Source organism: Arachis hypogaea, chromosome 12 (genome assembly GCF_003086295.3).
Source record: "Arachis hypogaea cultivar Tifrunner chromosome 12, arahy.Tifrunner.gnm2.J5K5, whole genome shotgun sequence".
In the NCBI taxonomy this organism is placed as follows: Eukaryota; Viridiplantae; Streptophyta; class Magnoliopsida; order Fabales; family Fabaceae; genus Arachis; species Arachis hypogaea.
In genome coordinates, this window is record NC_092047.1 from 4,211,941 (window position 1) to 4,231,283 (window position 19,343).

General features: G+C 32.5%; 1 protein-coding gene and 1 long non-coding RNA gene across 2 annotated transcripts in view; one reads left to right on the plus strand and one right to left on the minus strand.

The window, feature by feature from the left end:
* LOC112726470 (putative disease resistance RPP13-like protein 3) overlaps positions 1-19,343 on the plus strand; it is a 32,484-nt gene that overhangs the window by 8,440 nt on the left and 4,701 nt on the right. The window lies entirely within an intron of this gene.
* Positions 15,205-17,791, minus strand: LOC112726472 (uncharacterized). The gene is made up of 5 exons (XR_003165265.3): positions 17,532-17,791; positions 17,382-17,436; positions 17,158-17,294; positions 16,185-16,330; positions 15,205-16,066 (listed from the first exon to the last, which is right to left on the minus strand). It is a non-coding gene; the product is annotated as an uncharacterized lncRNA (long non-coding RNA).

The following is a 19,343-nucleotide window of genomic DNA, read 5'->3' on the forward strand; positions in this document are numbered from 1 at the left end:
TGCAAGGACTGCCAAAGTTATAGTGCCTTAGTGCAATGTACGGATCCATTAATTTTTGCAAATGCATTGAATTAAAAAAGTCTTTTGTAAAGTATTTGGTCCGATCTCTAAGACAATAGTGACTAGGGGTGCCAATGGGTGGAGTAGGATAGGGTTTGGAACCAACTCTAATTCTATTCGCGGGTTGAGAATATCTCAATCTTAACCCTACCCGCTCTTAACCCGCGGATATCCGACCCTACACGCGAATTATAAAAAAAGATGCAATCTTATTATATAACTTGATGATAATTTAAAAAAGAACTGACTTTTATGTTAAAAAAATATTAAATTATCAATTAATGATCTTCTTTTAATGACTAAGGATCTTTTGCATTTAGTGAGAGGTCTTTGGTTCAACATCCACTTAAAACATATTTTTATATAAGTATATAACATATACATATATAGGGTGCGGGTTGGTCGGGTAGGGTTGAGGCACAACCCGCACCCTACCCAACCCGCACGATAACCCTACCCGCTGCGGATCGGGTTGGCAACCCTACCCGACCGGGTGGGGTCGGATTGGGTACCCGCGGGTAGGGTACATATTGCCACCCCTAATAGTGACACTGAAGCACTGTCCGAATTAAAAATTGTATGCTGTTGTAAAATAAATAAAGAAGATATAATAAAATATAAAATAAATATGTATAAGTAGAAGACTCTAATATTAATATTTACTAATATTATTATAATATATTGATATTATATTAGTAAAATATGAAGAAAAAAGAGAGAAAAGTGCTTTTATTTATGTTATTGTGTATCTCGTCAGAAGATTAGGCCTCTATTTATATACATACATAAAGTTATATTTTCAAACCTTTTTAAATGTAATTTCTCTTGAAAACTTCAACTTTATAGAAAATGGACATCCACCTCAAGCTATCTTATTTTATCACAACACTCCTCCTTAGATGACCATTTAAGATTATGCCTCGTTAAAACCTTACTAAAGAAAAATCCAATGGAAAAAAAATTTTAGTGAAGGAAAAAGAGTACAATATTCTTTGATAGGGACTGCCTCATTAAAAACTTGTCAAGAAAAATCCAATGGAAAAAAACCTGACCAAGGAAAAAAAAGTACAGTCTCTCCCTCTTGTCGACATCATTTAATGTCTCAAAATCGGCGCATCCCAATCTCATGTACCAATCTTTCAAAGGAGGATTTTGGGAGTGACTTCGTAAATAAATCTGCCAGATTATCACTTGAGCGGATCTGTTGGACATCAATTGTCCCTTAATTTTGAAGATCCTGAGTGAAGAAGAATTTGAGAGAAATATGCTTTGTTCTATCACCTTTAATGTATCCACCCTTAAGTTGAGCAATGCATACTATATTATCTTCAAACAGGACAGTTGGAGCTATCTTATGATCAATCAGTCCACACATAATGACAGAATATATTGGATCAAACTCCTGAGCCAAAAACACTCGCAACTTGATTCATGAATCTCTAGTATTTCAGCATGATTAGAGGAGGTTGCTGCTATTGTCTGTTTTGTGGACCTCCATGATATAGTTGTACCACCATATGTGAATAGGTATCCTGTTTGAGATCTCCCTTTATTTGGATCAGACAAGTATCCAGCATCTGCATAGCCAACTAATTGTGACTTGGATTCATATGGATAAAACAATCCCATATCAACCGTTCTATGAAGATATCGAAAGATTTGTTTGATTCCATTCCAATGTCTTCTGGTTGGAGAGGAGCTGTATCTTGTTAGTAAATTCACAGCAAATGATATATCGGGTCTTGTATTATTGGCAAGATACATTAGTGCTCTAATGACACTAAAATATGGTACTTCAGGACCAAGGATATCTTCATTTTCTTCTTTAGGACGGAATTGATTTTTTTCCGCATCCAAAGACCTTACGATCATTGGGATACTTAATGGATGTGACTTATCCATATAAAATCTCTTCAAGATCTTTTCTGTGTATGTTGTTTGATGAATAAAGATCCCTTTTTTTGTATGCTCGATCTGCAGGCCGAGACAAAATTTAGTCTTTCTAAGATCTTTCATCTTAAACTCTTCTTTTAGAGTTTTTATAATTGTTGGAATCTCTTCAGGAGTTCTAATGATATTTAAATCATCAACGTACACAGCAATTATAATGAACCCAAATACAGATTTCTTTATGAAAACACATGGGCAGATATCATCATTTTTGAATCCGTTTTTGGCCAGATACTCAGTAAGACGATTATACCACATTCGTCCAGATTGCTTCAGACCATATAAAGATCTTTGCAATTTAACTGAGTATAATCCCTATTAATATTCATTGGATAGTTTAGATATCTTTAGTCCTTCGGGGAATTTCATATAGATATCACGATCTAATGATTCGTATAAATAGGTTGTTACCACATCCATTAAATGCATATGTAGTTTATGATATGCAGATAAACTGACCAAATAACGCAATGTTATTGCATCCACTACAAGGGAATATGTTTTTTCATAATCTATACCGGAACTTTGTGAAAAACCTTGTGCTACAAGTCGAGCTTTGTAGCGTACAACTTCGTTTTTCTCATTTCATTTTCTCACAAATACCCATCGATATCCAACAGGTTTTACATCTTCTGGTGTACGGACTACAGGTCCAAAGACTTCACGTTTTGCAAGTGAGTCTAGCTCAACCTTCATGGCTTCTTCCCATTTTGGCCAATCATTTCTTTATCGACATTCTTCGACTGATCTTGGCTCAAGATCCTTACTTTCATGCATGATATTTAATGCCACATTATATGTAAATATTTCATTGACAATTGTCTTATTTCGGTCCCATTTTTTTCCGTAAAGACATAATTTATCGAGATCTCGTTTTTTTCTCAATTTTCAGGTACCTGAACGTCTTCTGGCGTTAAAACTATATCAAAATTTTGGACAACTGTAGGTGTCTTTACTATGTCTTTTTCAACAGGAATAGTATTTACCTCTTTTCTTTTTCGAGAATTTTTGTCTTTGGAACCGACAGGCATGCCATGCTTCTGGCGTGAATTTGTGTCAGTGGCTATTTGTCCGACTTGGACATCAATTCGAATTGGGGCATTTTTCGCTGGTTTATAAGACGTGGTTATCCTCTTTGTATCAAAAAATGTATCAGGCAATTCATTTGCTATTCTTTGCAAATATATAATATTTTGAACTTCTAGTTCACATTGCACTGATCGAGGATCCAAATGCATCAAGGATGATGCATTCCAATTAAGTTCCTTTTCAGGAAGCTTATTCTCTCCCGCTAATGTTGGAAATTTTGATTCATCAAAATGACAATCTGCAATTCGGGCTTTAAATACATCCTCAGTTTGTATCTCAAGATACCTTACTATAGAGGGAGAATCATTTCCAACATATATCCCCAATTTTCTTTGGGGTCCCATTTTGGTGCGAGAAGGTGGTGTAATGGGAACATATATCGCACACCTAAATATCCTTAAATGGGAAACATTTGGCTGCTTACCAAAAGCTAATTACATAGGAGAGAACTTATGGTGACTCGTTGGTCTTAAACGAATAAGTGCTGCGGCATGTAAAATAGCATGCTCCTAACCCGAAGTTGGGAGATTTGTTCTCATAAGTAAGAGTTTAGCATTTAATTGGAGGCGTCTAATAAGTGATTTTGCTAACCCATTTTGTGTGTGAACACGAGCTAGTGGATGTTCAACACTTATTCCATTAGCCATACAATAGGCATAAAAAACTTGGAAAGTAAATTCACCAGCATTATCAAGACGAATTGCTTTGATTGGATTTTCTGGAAATTGTGCTTTTAATCGAATAATTTGAGCAAGTAATCTCGCAAACGTCAGGTTGCGAGAAGACAATAAACACACATGTGACCATCTCGAAGATGTGTCTATTATGACCATAAAATATCTAAAAGATCCACATGGTGGATGGATAGGTCCACATATATCACCTTGAATCCTTTCTAGGAATTCAGGGGACTCAAATTCAATCTTTACTGGTGATGGCCTTAAAATTAACTTCCTTGAGAACATGCAGCACAACAAAATTCACTAGATTTAAAAATCTTCTGGTTCTTTAGTGAATGTCCATGGGAGTTTTCAATAATTCTCCGCATCATGATTGTTCCCGAATGACCCAATCGATCATGCCAAGTTATGAATTCATTTGGGCTAGTAAACTTTTGGTTTACAATAGCATGTGATTCAATTGTACTAATTTTGGTATAATATAACCCAGATGAATGTGATGGTAACTTTTCTAATATAACCTTTTTATTTGAATCATGGGTTGTGATATACAAATACTCATGATTTTCCCCATTCATTGTTTCAATATGATATCCATTTCGGCGAATATCTTTGAAACTCAACAAGTTCCTCAGAAACTTGGTATATAATAGTGCATTATTTATTATGAATTTTGTTCCTCCAGGAAATAAAATTATAGCTCTTTTGGAACCTTCTATCACATTACCCAAGCCAATAATAGTATTAACACATTCTTCTTTTACCACAAGATGGGTAAAATATATATATATATATATATATATATATATATATATATATATATATATATATATATATATATATATATATATATATATATCACTTTTGAGAATGGTGTGCGAACTTGCACTATCCGCAAGGCATACATCTTCATTATATATTCTTGCCATTTTCTTCAAAGATAAATAATAATAAAATGAGTAGTAATACATGCACAGTCAAATTAAATTCTTGATTGGAATTATTTTTCTAAGAAACACTGTACAATGTCATACACTAAAATTTTATTATTATCACTATTATTATTAAAACTGGACACATTTAGTGATTTCAAAATTCTTAAACATAAACATAAACATTAATACTTCATTATTTATATACATCATATTTAAAACTTAAATACATAAAAAAATAAAACTTAACAATAAGTTCCTTACATTATCTATTTACATGAATACTTAACAATCTCACATATTAAACTATTCTATCATTGATCAAATGACCAATATTTTCTTCAAGATCCTCAAAGAAATCAGATACATCATAATGAGTGGTGTAATTTTCAGCATCATTTGAAATAAAATTTATTTCCTTTCCTTTGTCATCCTTTTTCAAAGATGCTTGATAAAGATCGATTAGGTGCCTTGGGGTACAACAGGTACGTGACCAATGGTCCTTTCCACCACAACGGAAACATGTATTCTCTGTTGATTTATTTTGCCCAGAGTTTTTTTTTTATCCCACTTTTGGTGAGATCCTTTTTTGTAAATATAATTCTTCTTCCTTCCATAATTTTTCTTGTTACCAAAATCTTGCCATTTACCTCTTCTGGGGTTATGAATTGCCGCATTTACTTCAGGAAATGAGGCGGCGCCAGCTGGGCACACTTCATGATTCCTTAAAAGTAATTCATTGTTGCGTTCAACAACAAGAAGGTAAGAAATTAACTCAGAATACTTTTTAAATCCTTTTTCTCGATACTGCTGCTGCAGGAGCACATTCGAGGCATGGAATGTCGAGAAAGTTTTATCTAACATATCATTATCAGTTATCTTTTTCCCACATAATTTCATTCGTGAGGTGATTCAAAACATTGCAGAATTATATTCATTTATGGATTTAAAATCCTGTAGACGCAAGTGCGTTCATTCATATCGGGCTTTAGGAAGTATCACTGTCTTTTGATGATTGTACCTTTCTTCAAGGTCTTTCCACAGATCTGTAGGATCTTGTAATGTGAGATATTCATTTTTCAATCCTTCGTCGGAAAATCATGGCTTTGACTTTATCCTTCTGGGATACATTATTTTCAGCCTTAATGGTATCTCCAAGATCCATTGAATCAAGATGGATTTCAGCATCTAGTATCCATGATAAATAGTTGTTTTCAGATATATCAAGAGCATTAAATTCAAGATGAGAGAGATTCGACATAATGAAAATTTGTTACCTGAAGTCTTCCTAAAATTTGATCAAAGTCTCGTGTTGATAACATGTTGTAAAATAAATAAGGAAGATATGATAAAATATAAAATAAATATGTATAAATAGAAGACTCTAATATTAATATTCACCAATACTATTATAATATATTGATATTGTATTAGTAGAATATGGAGAGAAAAGAGAGAAAAATACTTTTATTTATGTTGTTGTGTATCTCAGAGGTTTAAGCCTCTATTTATATACATACATAAGGTTATGTTTTCAAACCTTATTAAATGTAATTTCTCTTGAAAACTTGAACCTTATGAAAAATGGACATCCACCTCAGGCTATCTTATCTTTTCACAACATATGCAACTTAATACTTATATTTGAAGTCAAAGTAAATAATTTTAACTTTAAAAAAGATTCTCAATAATACATTGTTGTTAAAATATTTGTTCTAATAAAAAATATTAAAACTCAGTCTCTATTACAATAAATAAAATAGATAATATTACAAAAATTTTATTTATTCAAAACATCATTTATATTATTCATTTATATTCTTCATTGATTATAGGAACTAAATTTACCAACATTAATAATATTATTAAACTTAGATAATATACCAATCAAGAAATTAAAAATAAAAAAGTAAACGAATTCAAAACAGATCTTCAGACGAAGAACATATATATAAAGATAAAATAAAAAAGATAATAAAAAATACATACATGTCAATAGTTCAAAAAAGAAATATGCTTTTTTAAAACTATATGACAGGAAGAAGAAAAAAACTACTCTAACAAATAACAACAAAAAAATAAAAAAAACATATATCATACAAAAAGATTAAGTTTATCAATTAAAATAAATACAAAAATATAAATAAAAATAAAAATATAATTTTGTATAATTTTAATATAAAATAATTTTTGTATTATAAAATATTTTAATATAAAAATCAAATTTAATAGTAATTTATATATATATTTTAATTAATTTTTAAATAATATAATATTTATTAAAATATATTATATACTATTATTTATTTATCATCCCCACGATATAGGGACTCACTCTAATTGAATTAAAACTATGCGTCTTCATCCCAAACTTTTCGGGAGTGTTGTGTTTGAATATGTTATGTTTTAATTATTCGAAAGGAGCTACTCACATAAAAACGCTTAAAACATCTGTTTTAAAGATGTTTTTTTTAATAATTAATATTCAACTTATATAATCAATCAAACTGTGTTATTTTTGTTAAAATTAGATGAAATAAATCGGTTTAACCAAAAAATCGATAAACCAAATCTTGAACCAATTTAAATTAATATTTTTTATAAAAATAACTATAATATCCCTATTATAGAAAATGACTTAAAATATTTCTACTATATATTTTAAAACTCTAAATTTTAACCTTTTTCTTCTCTCTATGTCATCATAGAATTAGAATTTAAGATTTTCAAAATTAATATAAATAATAAGAATATTTTAGTCATTTTTTATAATAAGAGTATTATAGTCATTTTCTATAAAAAAGAATATTAATTTAGATCGGTTCAAGATTTGATTTATCGATTTTCGGTCAAATTCGTTTGTTTGGTCTAATTTTGACAAAAATAACACAATTTAATCGATTATATAGGTTAAATTTTAATTATTAAAAAACGTCTTTAAAAAAAGACTTTTCAAACGTCTTTATGTGAGTGACTCCCTTATTCGAAATGTCTCTCATTAAGTATATTTTATTTTTAGTTGGTTGTCATAATTTAATTCGGTATCATTTTTTATCATTAATAAGATTGACATTATATATATAATGGGATAAAAAAACAATAATTATTAGTAGAGTAAAGTTCATATGTTATGTATTATTACTTTTAAAAGTTCATATACCTTTCTGATTGAGAAGGTTTAGAATCCCATTTTATATAGTATATACTTTGATGAAGAAATCATCCAAGTTATTTATTTTGCGTGCTTTATGATATATTCTGTTAAGAACCGTTTTGTATGATTTCAAAAGGAAAGCATAATATAATTGCTCTTCTTTTAATTTATGTTATCCTGCAAAGAACAAAGTCCCTTTCTCTCACTCTCAGCACCTCATCTATCCCATTCTCAAATTAAACTCTTACTCTTAATTAATTCCATTCAGCAACTTATCATACATTATTTTCGCCTCAATTTATTTGTGGCACACAAGTTTGACACTCTTCTGATCTGTAAGTGATTTTTTTTTCTCTAGAATGTGTAATTTTTTATTATTATTATTATTATTATTATTATTATTATTATTATTATTATTATTATTATTATTAAAAACACTTGTTAAGGTTATTAAAGTAGTAAATTTCATGGATAAATAATTTTTAAATTAAACTTCAATTCATTAAACACTAAAAAAACTAGTTATTTTTTAATGGATTATCAAAATACTTGAAATTAATTAGCTAACACCCCTTTCAATTTCATGTCAAATCTTTTTTCCTCTAATATATACGGTGCTCAACTTAATTTAGAGTTAGAGTTAGATTTATTTTGTATATATGAAATGTACAAATACACACATCTTAATAACACTTGGCCTATTTTGAACATATGTTCTACCTCTATTAGCGTTGAAATAATCATGACTTGTTTCCTTCTTCTATTGTGGCAATTAGATTTGAGTCCTAAGATTTTTGAAGGTTCACTTGGATCAGGTTCAATTTGGAGATTATATTATAACTTATCAGGTTTGTATCTCGCCCTTCATTCTTTGTTAGCATATCATTTTACATTAGAACGATTGTTTATAATGAGAATAAAATAAATGATAAAATTTAGACTATTACTATATTAAGTTATAAAGTTTCTTAACAGGTTTTAACATTCGTCATTTGCCTAATTATATTATATAAATTTGTCTTTTCTAAATTTATATCAAGATTGCCAAAGTCACAAGCTAAAAAAATTCGTGGAACTCACCTAAATTCGACTAATAAACTCGTATAAATTTACCTGTTATAAATTTTTTTAAAATATATATATATATATATATATATATATATATATATATATATATATATATATATACTTAAATCTAAGCATTTAAAATTAATAACTTCAACCCAAAACACATAATAAATTAAAATAATAATATAAGTTATAATAAGTATTATACATTCAAATCCTCTACAATTATATAATAAATACTTATAATTAAGCACTCTGAGTCTAATTCCCAACATTAAGACAACATAAAACACACACAAAGATAATCAAAGCTAACAGACAAAATAAAAGAAATACAACTAATCAATGATTAAAAGTTCTATTAGACTAAACTCAAATCTTCTAACATCAATCTTCATGCTATCATAAATTGAGGAACTTATCCCATAACCAACATTCTCAAGCATTCTGCCTGTCATGAACAAATTCAAAATCATTCAACAACCACTCTTAAAGTATTTAACTTAAAAAAAAAAACATTTGACAATTAAACATTTAAGTTCAACAGTCTATTGACAATTAAATATAATCAAGTTACTAACAATCATGAACCATATTATTTAAACAAACAATTAACATATAATTAAGAATTTAGCATAAACATAAATTATAATTATAATACTATAATGAGGAATTAATAAGTAGATGCTAACATCTCATTGAGGCACCTAAGAGAAATAATATATAAGCAGCTTAGCCTTGAGAATTATCATGGGATTAAAAACAAAGACAATTCAAAGCCATCAATCTTTGTAAGAATTAGTTTTGGTAAAACACCTCGCACCATAAACCAAGCATGTTTTTTTGCATTATAACAGTAAAATGTAATATACAATAACTAAAGCAAAAAAATTAAAAAAGAAAATAAAAACCTATCAGAGGTAGGGGCTCAAAGTAAAGAAACTGGGGCAAACTCAAAAGCTCGAATCAATGAATCAAAACTAGATGCAGCCATGACCAGGTACCCGACAAGACTGTGATGACAAGGATCGACAGCCAGGAGACATAGCAACGATAGAGAATGACAAATCAGATCAACCGAAAAAGAAGAATTTTTTCACCGCTAGTTCTGCACGATAACGTTCTATCGGGTCATGATTATCACACTTTATTTTATAAATCCATTTGTTACTAATTCCTTTCCTTCTATCCGGGAGTGGGACAAGCTCCCACGTCTTGTTTCTGCATAGTATTTCCATTTTTTCTTATATGGCCGTCATCCATAAAGAAGAATGTGGATTTTCAACAGCCTCTTGAAAGGTTGATGGTTCTCCATCTTCAATAACAAAACAATATGCATAATGGCAAGTTATGGTATAGTCGGCATGCCATGATGGTTTTCTCAGTTCAGGTGTTGTTCTGCGAGCTTCAGCTGGTCCTTGTTCAACTTGCTCAAGTTCTACTTCAAAAGAGTTCTTTTTTCTAGATTTATCATTCATTTATATTGTAGTAGTTTCTTTAGTGCTACTGTTGTTTTTTTGCTCCTTTTGCAACTTGTTTTCAGCAAATATAACATCTCTACTGAGAATAACAGCATAGCCCAAGAAGATATACTTTCTTGATTTAGGATCAAGCTTTGTTCTTTCTTCGATATTGAACATCACATAAATAGGACATCCAAACATATAGAGAGAAGAATAATCAGGTGGCTTACCTTGCCACATCTCCATTGGAGTTTTCAACCCAATTGCTGTTGACGGGGATCTGTTAATCACAGGATGTTTTGACTGCTTCTGTCCAGAAAGAATTGGCTAATCCTGCAGTCCGCAACATAGCTCGACTTCTTCTTAGAAGAGTTTTGTTCATCCGCTCTACAACACCATTTTGTTGAGGTATATATGCAACTGTAAATTGCCTCTGAATACCCTTATGCTTGCAAAATGCAATGATCACCATCAGTGCATTCTCCTCCATTGTCGGTCCTCATGCACTTTATTTTCTTCTCACTTTCAGGCTCTATTCGTGCTTTAAACTCCTTAAATACTAGAAACACATCTGACTTCTTCTTGATGGAAAATACCCAGATTCTTCGTGAGTAATCATCTATGAAGGAGACAAAATATTTTGCTCTTTCTAGTGATAATTCTAGTGATTCTCACACATTAGAATGAATCAAGTCTAGTACGTGCTTGCTTTTAGCGGTTGATCTTTTAAACTTCAATCTATGCTGTTTGCTTGTCCCAAGTGCTCATAGAAAGGTAGATTCATCGTTTTAAACCCTGGAAGGAGATTATGTTATGCAAGAACCTATATAGAGCATGTTCTGACATATGGTTTAATTTGCGATGCCACAATATCATTGTGTCTTCTTGGTCTACAAATGTAACTGATGCTTCTGCGTCTCGAACTGTATCTCTAGAAAGCAAGTAGAGATTGGTTGTTAGCCATTTTGCCTTCATGATCACACAAGCACCATTAGTCACTTTCAATGATCCAATTTCAATATTAATCTTGTACCCTTAAGAATCCAACCGCTCAACGGATAACAAATTTTTTCTCAGGCCATTCACATGTCTTACACCTTGAACTGTATGGATAGAACCATCAAACATCTTAATTTTGATGGTACCGATTCCAAAAATTTCTAAGGCATGATCATCTCCCATGAGTACAGATCCTTTTGAAACAGGTTCATAAGTGCTAAACCACTCATGATGTGGAGTCATGTGATATGTTGCTGCACAATTCAATATCCAGACATCAGCTAGTGGTTTATTGTCTTCATGACCAATAGCAACTTCGATGCACAAGACATTTCCATCATCAAAGGTGTTTGCAACACAACTATGTGAGGTAGTTGCATTAGCAGTTTTTTCTATGCTCTTCTTGTTGAACCAACAATCTTTCTTCAAGTGCCCTTTCTTGCCACAGTTGTAACAAGTAAGGTTCTTCTTTCGAGACCTTGATCTACCACAATTTTGACTCCCACTAGAGCCACATTTTGTTGATCTGCCTCTCATCACCGACAAAACTTCTGCTTGCTTAGAACTTTCCATTTCGATCATCTTTATTTTGTGCCTGCTTTCTTCTTCAAGAATAGTGGCAGCAACATCATCAAATCAAAGTTGATTAGCAATATTGTTATTTGTGATATTGATGATAAGTTGATCATACGAGTCTGGTAAACTTTGGAGAAGAAGTTCAGCACGTTCATTTTCTACAATTTGACACTACATGGCTGTCAATTGTGAAAATACAGTATTAAGATTGTTGATATAATCCGTCACCGATGTAGATTCACTCATACGAAGAGTATAGAGCCTCCTTTTCATGAATATTCTATTGTGAAGTGACTTCGTTTCGTACAACTTAGTGAGTGCCTCCCAAATCGCCTTTGCTGTCTGTTTCTCCGATATGCTTGATAATACGGAATCTGCCCATAGCCAAGTGTAAATTGGCAATGACGTTCCCCTCCATCTCTTTTCACTTGTCATCAGGAGTGTCGGTAGGCCTGCCTTCTATAATTCTCCTTTCTCGAAATTGCCTTGATCTTCAGTTTTCAAAGAAAAAAGTTATTCCCATTGAATTTCTCGATCTTAAATTTTGTTTCCATGGTTCTGATACCAACTTGCCCTTTTGCAGCGGAAGATTAAGAACCTAAAGTTCTGATACCACTGTTAGGTACCAGATTTAATAGAGACAAAATAACACAACTATAATTTGTGGACGAGAAATAGATAGAACTGAACAAGAATATAGATAATAGTGAAAATAATATGACAAAGTGGTGAAATTACAGTCTCTCACAATATATAGAGAAGTTTATAATACTCTCTTACATATTATAGAAATTCATACAAAGAGATTACACACATGAGAGACCTTACTACTTTTCTCTCTAAGTTTCACTCACTAATTCTATGCAAAAACATGACATACATTAGCAAATACCTTAACTCCCTATATAGTATTTTATGGAGGTGCATTTGGTTTACAAGTTGATCAAGTTGTGCACAAATTGCACAAGTGTGTGTACTAGAGTCTTCTTTTATATTCATCTTTATCAAGTTGTATGACAAGTTGATAAATATCAACTTATGTAACAACTCATTCTTTGACTAAGTCAAATATTGCAACTAAGATAACTTATCTTCAAGTTGCAAATTTTGCATGTAATACCCTACTACGCAGAGGTTTAAGCTTAAGTCATAAAATAGAGGTAGTGAGATATTATAACCTCTAAAAGAAAACATGTACGTAATATAGTTGAAAAAATTTATAACTAGGAGCCTTGAAAGAAGGTTTAAATAAAAACCGCAAAAATAAAACACATTGCACATGGAAAAGCGCAACCGGATAAAACATAAACTACACAATAAGAAGTGGAGGATCAAAATACAAAATAGCAAGCTCTTGACTCATCCCGCGAAGTAAATACATATGTCATAACCCGAAGGAATCCCAAAATACAAAATAAACGACCTGTTTCTCCATTGTCGACCTCTAAGAGGGACCTAGTTAGCTATATATACATATAGGAGAATTCTAAATCATAATATATCATATGATATCAAAATATAAAATCCTAAAATAGATTTTGTTTGCTAGATATCTCAAATTCTCACCGAGGTGCATACCGACCTGCATATAAAAATAACAACATATATATGGTATGAGAACCGAAGGTTCTCAGTATGGTAATAGTGCCCACATACATAATATACAAGGTCCCGGAAAAGCCAAAAGCAATCCTAGAACTTCGACACTCAGATTTAAATCTTAAGGTTTATAAATAAAAAACCATAAACAGGGTAGGTTATCTAATGTTCTTATTTCTAATTCCTTTCTAACTTAAGCCCTAATTTCCACCTTTCTCCAATCCTCCAAAACTCTAGTACACAGACAAGCAAATACAAACAAAGCAAACACAAATAGGATACATATATGGCAAGTAGCAAATATAGCAGGTAAGCATGATGATCACATAGGCAAATCCAATTAATGCACAATCATTCAAAACACACATATGCATATGATGTATGCCTTTCCTACTGGCCGTGAGTTCACGTGTTGGTTAAGTTACCAGAACCCGACACATCCGGTAGCTAACCTGGACATGGTCTCTAGGTTGCGCATCCCAAGGAGGAACACAAATGAAGGAGAGTGCATTTCCACCTTCTCCTGGAGGAATTACGAATGAGTGTACTTTTCCACCTTGCAACCGGAGAAGAATGTGAGAAAAAACAATACGAAGGAGAGTGCATTTCTACCTTCCCCACATCTACATCACGACAAGAGAGAAAATCCTTCGTCCTCAACTTGCAAACCTCATGAGCAGGATGAAACTCCCGTCCTCACCACGGGCGGGATAAAACCTCCGTCTCCATCAGGACACCGCAACCACGAGCAAAACGGGTTGGAACCTCCATCATTCCCTGGTGTAAGCACCAATACAATTTTCGAGGTGACACGTAAGCAGGATCACACCCAGATCTTACCATCTCAGCCAATCCGGCCATACTCAATCATTGCCAATCTCAACATTCACCTCTCAATTTAGTCATCAACTATACGTCATGATCAATTTCGCACTTCCTCAACCATATTTCACCACTTCACACACTTTCTTCACTTCCAAGTCACCATTTTCTCAAGGTTCAACCCCCTCACTATGAATAAAACTAAGTTTAGGGTCTTAAAGGGTAAAAATAGAGGTTTAAAAGTTCAAAATCATGTTTAAAATCACAAAACTCAAGTTTTTGAAAAACAGGGCATGCGTATGCGAATCATGTCCCGTGTATGCAGAAGGGTGATTTTTCCCAACTCGCGTACGCGACCCTTGCCCGCGTACGCGAGTACCCTGGACAGAGGCGAATGGTCGCATACGCAGCCATATGTCCGCGTACGCGCCCCACACCTTTTTCTCAAAAAGTTGTTTGATGGTTATCAGTAGCTAAGAGAAATGTGGTTGAATCTTAGCCTCCTTTTCTTGTGACTGTTACTTTTTGCTTTTTCAAATAAACTTAGGAGATATTTTTACTTTTGTCTCGTATCAAATTAAGAGACATTTTCTTTTTGTCTCCTGAGTAATAGAAATAGAAGAGAAGTAGAGAGGAAGGAGTAACACCCAGATATATCCTGGTTCAGCTACCTAGTGCAATGTAGCCTATGTCCAGTCTCCATCACAATTATGATGGAATTTCACTAACTTTTTTAACACATTACATACACCAAAACTTTTTTAACACATTACATACACCAATGTTTCCCTAGGATCTACCCAATCCTATTTGGAACAAATCCAGATTCTAACCCAATCTAAATTTGACTAGGACTCAACCTATCTTTCAACAGCCAAGTGCTAACCCAACTTGTAAGGGAATCCCCACAGGATTATGAAATAAAACAGAAAGATGTACAAAGAAAATCTGAGACATCTTATGGCCTTTTCTCCTAATTTAACTCACTGCCTTTTACCTTTTATTGGCTTTTTCTTACAAACCTCACCATGTTTGCCTTTTTCAATGAAACTCAGACAAATTAAACTGAGAAAAAGAAAATACTAATGAACAACATGAAGGAGGAGAAATCAACAAGCTTAGGAAGCTATGAGAACCGAACTCTGTGCTTTGTTCTTTCTCTCTTACTTTCAACCCTTGGCCGTTCACTCTTATTATAGAAGAGTGAATCTTCCAAGGTTGAAGCTAGTTCAAGGTCCATACTATCTTCTTCTTCTTTACAGAGCTTGCAACGGCTTTGTCAGTGATGAGAGAGAGATCCGAATTTGTTGAATGCAACTTATCCCTTCTCTCTCATCCTTTTTCTTCAAGCTTCTTCAATCTTGACCGTAGAGCTTTGTTTTGGCTCCAGGTTTTGATTTGGACTGTGGATGAGCTTCTGACTATAGTTGACTTCACTTTCTCCATGGTTGCTTGATTTGTGCTTGAGACTTCGTGGATTTCTTCTTGGTTCCTCGATGTAGCCAAATGAGAGAAGATACTTTCTTGAAATGCTCTGACCATATGAAAACTGGCTACTTGGTTGTAGCTTTTTAATTTCTTCTTGCTTAGATTTGGAAACAAACCTTTTGTTCTTCAACCTACCATAGCTTCTGCACTTTCCTTTTCTTTCTTTCTTCCTTGTCTATGACGTGACTGAAGTGAAAGGAGAGAGGAGAGAGAAGAAAGGATTTGGCTTTCAGTGGAAGCTTCAAGAAAATTAATTGAAATGAATTTAGGGTTCAAGTATTTGAAGGTGGGAAGTATAGGTTACCGAATGGGCTTGAAGGATTTGGGCCATCTATCTTTCTTTGGTTCATGGATGTGTGATGGGACTTGGCTTAATTATGGTGGACCAATGTATGTTTTACAATGGGCTTAATCATTTGTTCCTTGGGCCAAGATGTTTAATTTATTTTCCTGCACACTTAAACAAATAAGTTATACAAACAATTGATAATTAGCTTATAATGTTTGTACATCACAGAAATTAGTTTTTCAAACTCAACACTGTTAATGCTGCAGAATTTACATTTAAACACCAAACTTCCAACGCGTATAGCTTTTTTGTAAAAAAAAAAATTTTCATCATTCTTCAAACGGTGTAAATTTCACGGACGCAATTTTCAATTGAAACAAATTTGGAAAAACTTGAGGATTCGAAAGCCGAGTTATGGCCCGCCGAAGTTCAGTAAAAAATCAGATTTTTTCTCAAAAATACCAACCTCTATTTTTACCAAATTTTCTTTTTCAAACCAAACCACTATCAACCAAAATACTTCCAAAACACTTATAATCAATGCCAAATGCTTATCAACCTTTAATCAATCATTCAACCATTTAAACTATTCAATTCTCAATTTCTCAACTCATTCAAGATTCTCAATTTAATATACTTTAAGTCAATACTCATCAATAATTACACAACAATATTTCTACATATAACAACTCATACTCATTCAACCAATTCATACTCATACCTAACCAATTCTCATTTACTCCGTGACCCATCAATACACAAATTCATGAATTTCAACCCCAAGAATTCATAATCAACATAATCTCATTCTCAATCATTAAAATATCATCATTAAATCACCAATCACCAACCCATTTTAAGACCACTCAATATTTTTATTAAGGTTACTAACTCATAACATACATACATGCTTCAACCTATCTTATAGTCATCTAGCCTATGTTTTCACAAGACATTATATATTATATACGGGAAACCAAAACCATACCTTGACCGATTTCTCTCTACGCCAAAGACACCTTAAATATGCAAGACCACAAGTCTTCACCACCAAAATTCAGCAACCAAGACTCAATCCAAGCTTTCAATCACCTCAATTATGTTCCACAATTACATATTCACTACCTAATATACATTATCGCATACATATACACAAACTTAATACTTAACCACAATTAATCAAGAAATTCACTATGGTTTGAGAATCCTCACCTTACCAACGAAAAATTGGGTCAAAACTCGGCAAGCCTACTAGGTTAGCTTGATCCTAAACATCAAAACCAATAAAATCTCAACACCCAAATCATAGGATTTTTGAAATTGGGGGAGGAGAGAATCAAAACTGAAAAGTGACTTCCTTACCTAATTGAGTACTGGGCTTTGTAGAGCTTGACACTGCGGTCGCGTGGCCGCATACGGTGCTGCGATCGGAGCTCCGGATCAAAAGTTATATGAAGTTAAACTTTAGCCAAGGGTTTGTAAATTTGTGCTTTATTCTTCCCCCTTCTCCCTTGTGCACCGTGTTTCTCATCATATGGGGAGAGGGGATGCTGAGTTGCTTAAGTAAAATGGGGTTGGGTTGGGTCATGGGCCCGATTTAGATCCGGTTCAACTGGTTTGGTCCGTTCGAACCTGAGGTCTTTGCGTTAAAGCAAGGTGGATCTTCCGCTACGACAACTTGTCCTTTAGTAGTAATAGGATAAATAATTATATATATTATAAAAGCAAAACCAAGCACTTATTAAGTTATCATACTAAGGACTAATAATTATATATATTATACTAAAAATAATTATATTTAAATTAAAGCAATATAATTTAAAAATATAAAATATTATTTTTATTTTTTTATAATAATATTGTATTTGTTTATTTTATAGTTAATTTTGATATACTAACAATATAAGATATTTTACATAAGTATCAATCACCTCTCTTCTTTTGAATAACCATTTCATGCTGTTAATATAAAAAATAATTATTTTTGCTGACGTAGCGTTACATAATTAAATATAATGTATCCAAATTTTAATTTTATTATAATTGTAAATATTTATTTAATTATTACCGGGTCAAACGGTTCAACTAGTAACTCATCGGTTGAACCATTAACCCAGTAACTTAGTCGGATCGATTACCGGTTCGGTTTTGATAACTATGATTTAACTGTAAAATTTAACTTTCTAATATTTTTGAATAATAATTTATTTATTGGATACTTATTTATTAATTTTACGGGTTTTACAACTAGAACTTTGACTATACAAGTTGGACAACTTGCAAGTAGTTTCATGAGTCTTCTAACTTAATAAGGACCATTTGCATCATACTTGATTCTAGACCAAGTTTAAGTTCTATAATGTTCTTTAATTTTCTTAAAACTTCATCATGCTCTACTTGTATCATTTGTAACCTCTAGCCATTTTTGTTGATTTCAAACCAAAAGAAGAATTTTGCTTCTTCTTTTCACATATGTTACTAATTTGTTGAAAGACTATGGCCTTGGTGATGCCAAACCTACGAGTACACCTATGAAATACACATCCAAACTATCCAAGATAGTGGCTCTTCCTTACATTAACGTCTTAGGTTATCGTCTATTAGTGGACAGATTAGTATATTTGACAACAATACGACCTGATATTTGCTATGTTGTTGGCAAATTAAGTCCATGCTTAGATTGTCCTACCACTGCACACTACCAAACAGCAATTTAAGTTCTCATGTACCTTAAAAACACCCCTGCTACTGGACTTCTATTCCCTGTCTCACCTGACCTTAGTTTGAAAGGATTTATTAATATTAATTGGGCCTCATGTCCAGACATTGATGTTGATTGTCTGCATCTTGTCTGATCAAATTACTTCCAATTTTGAGCAAGAATCAGACAACAGATATACTCATAAAGCAGTGTGACCAAATTGATTATACCAAATCGATTTTAATAACTCAAAGAATAAACCACTTATATTTTATTAGGAGATTTTTTATGTTATAGTATACAATGTTGTTTTTTTATTAACTAGGAAATTAACTACTTTACTAGTAATTTTTACATTGAGCAATTGTAATTTTTTTCCCTTTGTGTGGTTAACCTTTCTTTTCCATCTTATACTTTTTTGCTAGGTTGTTTTCACTAATTCTCCAATGGCTGATGTTGTTTCTGGTGTGGCA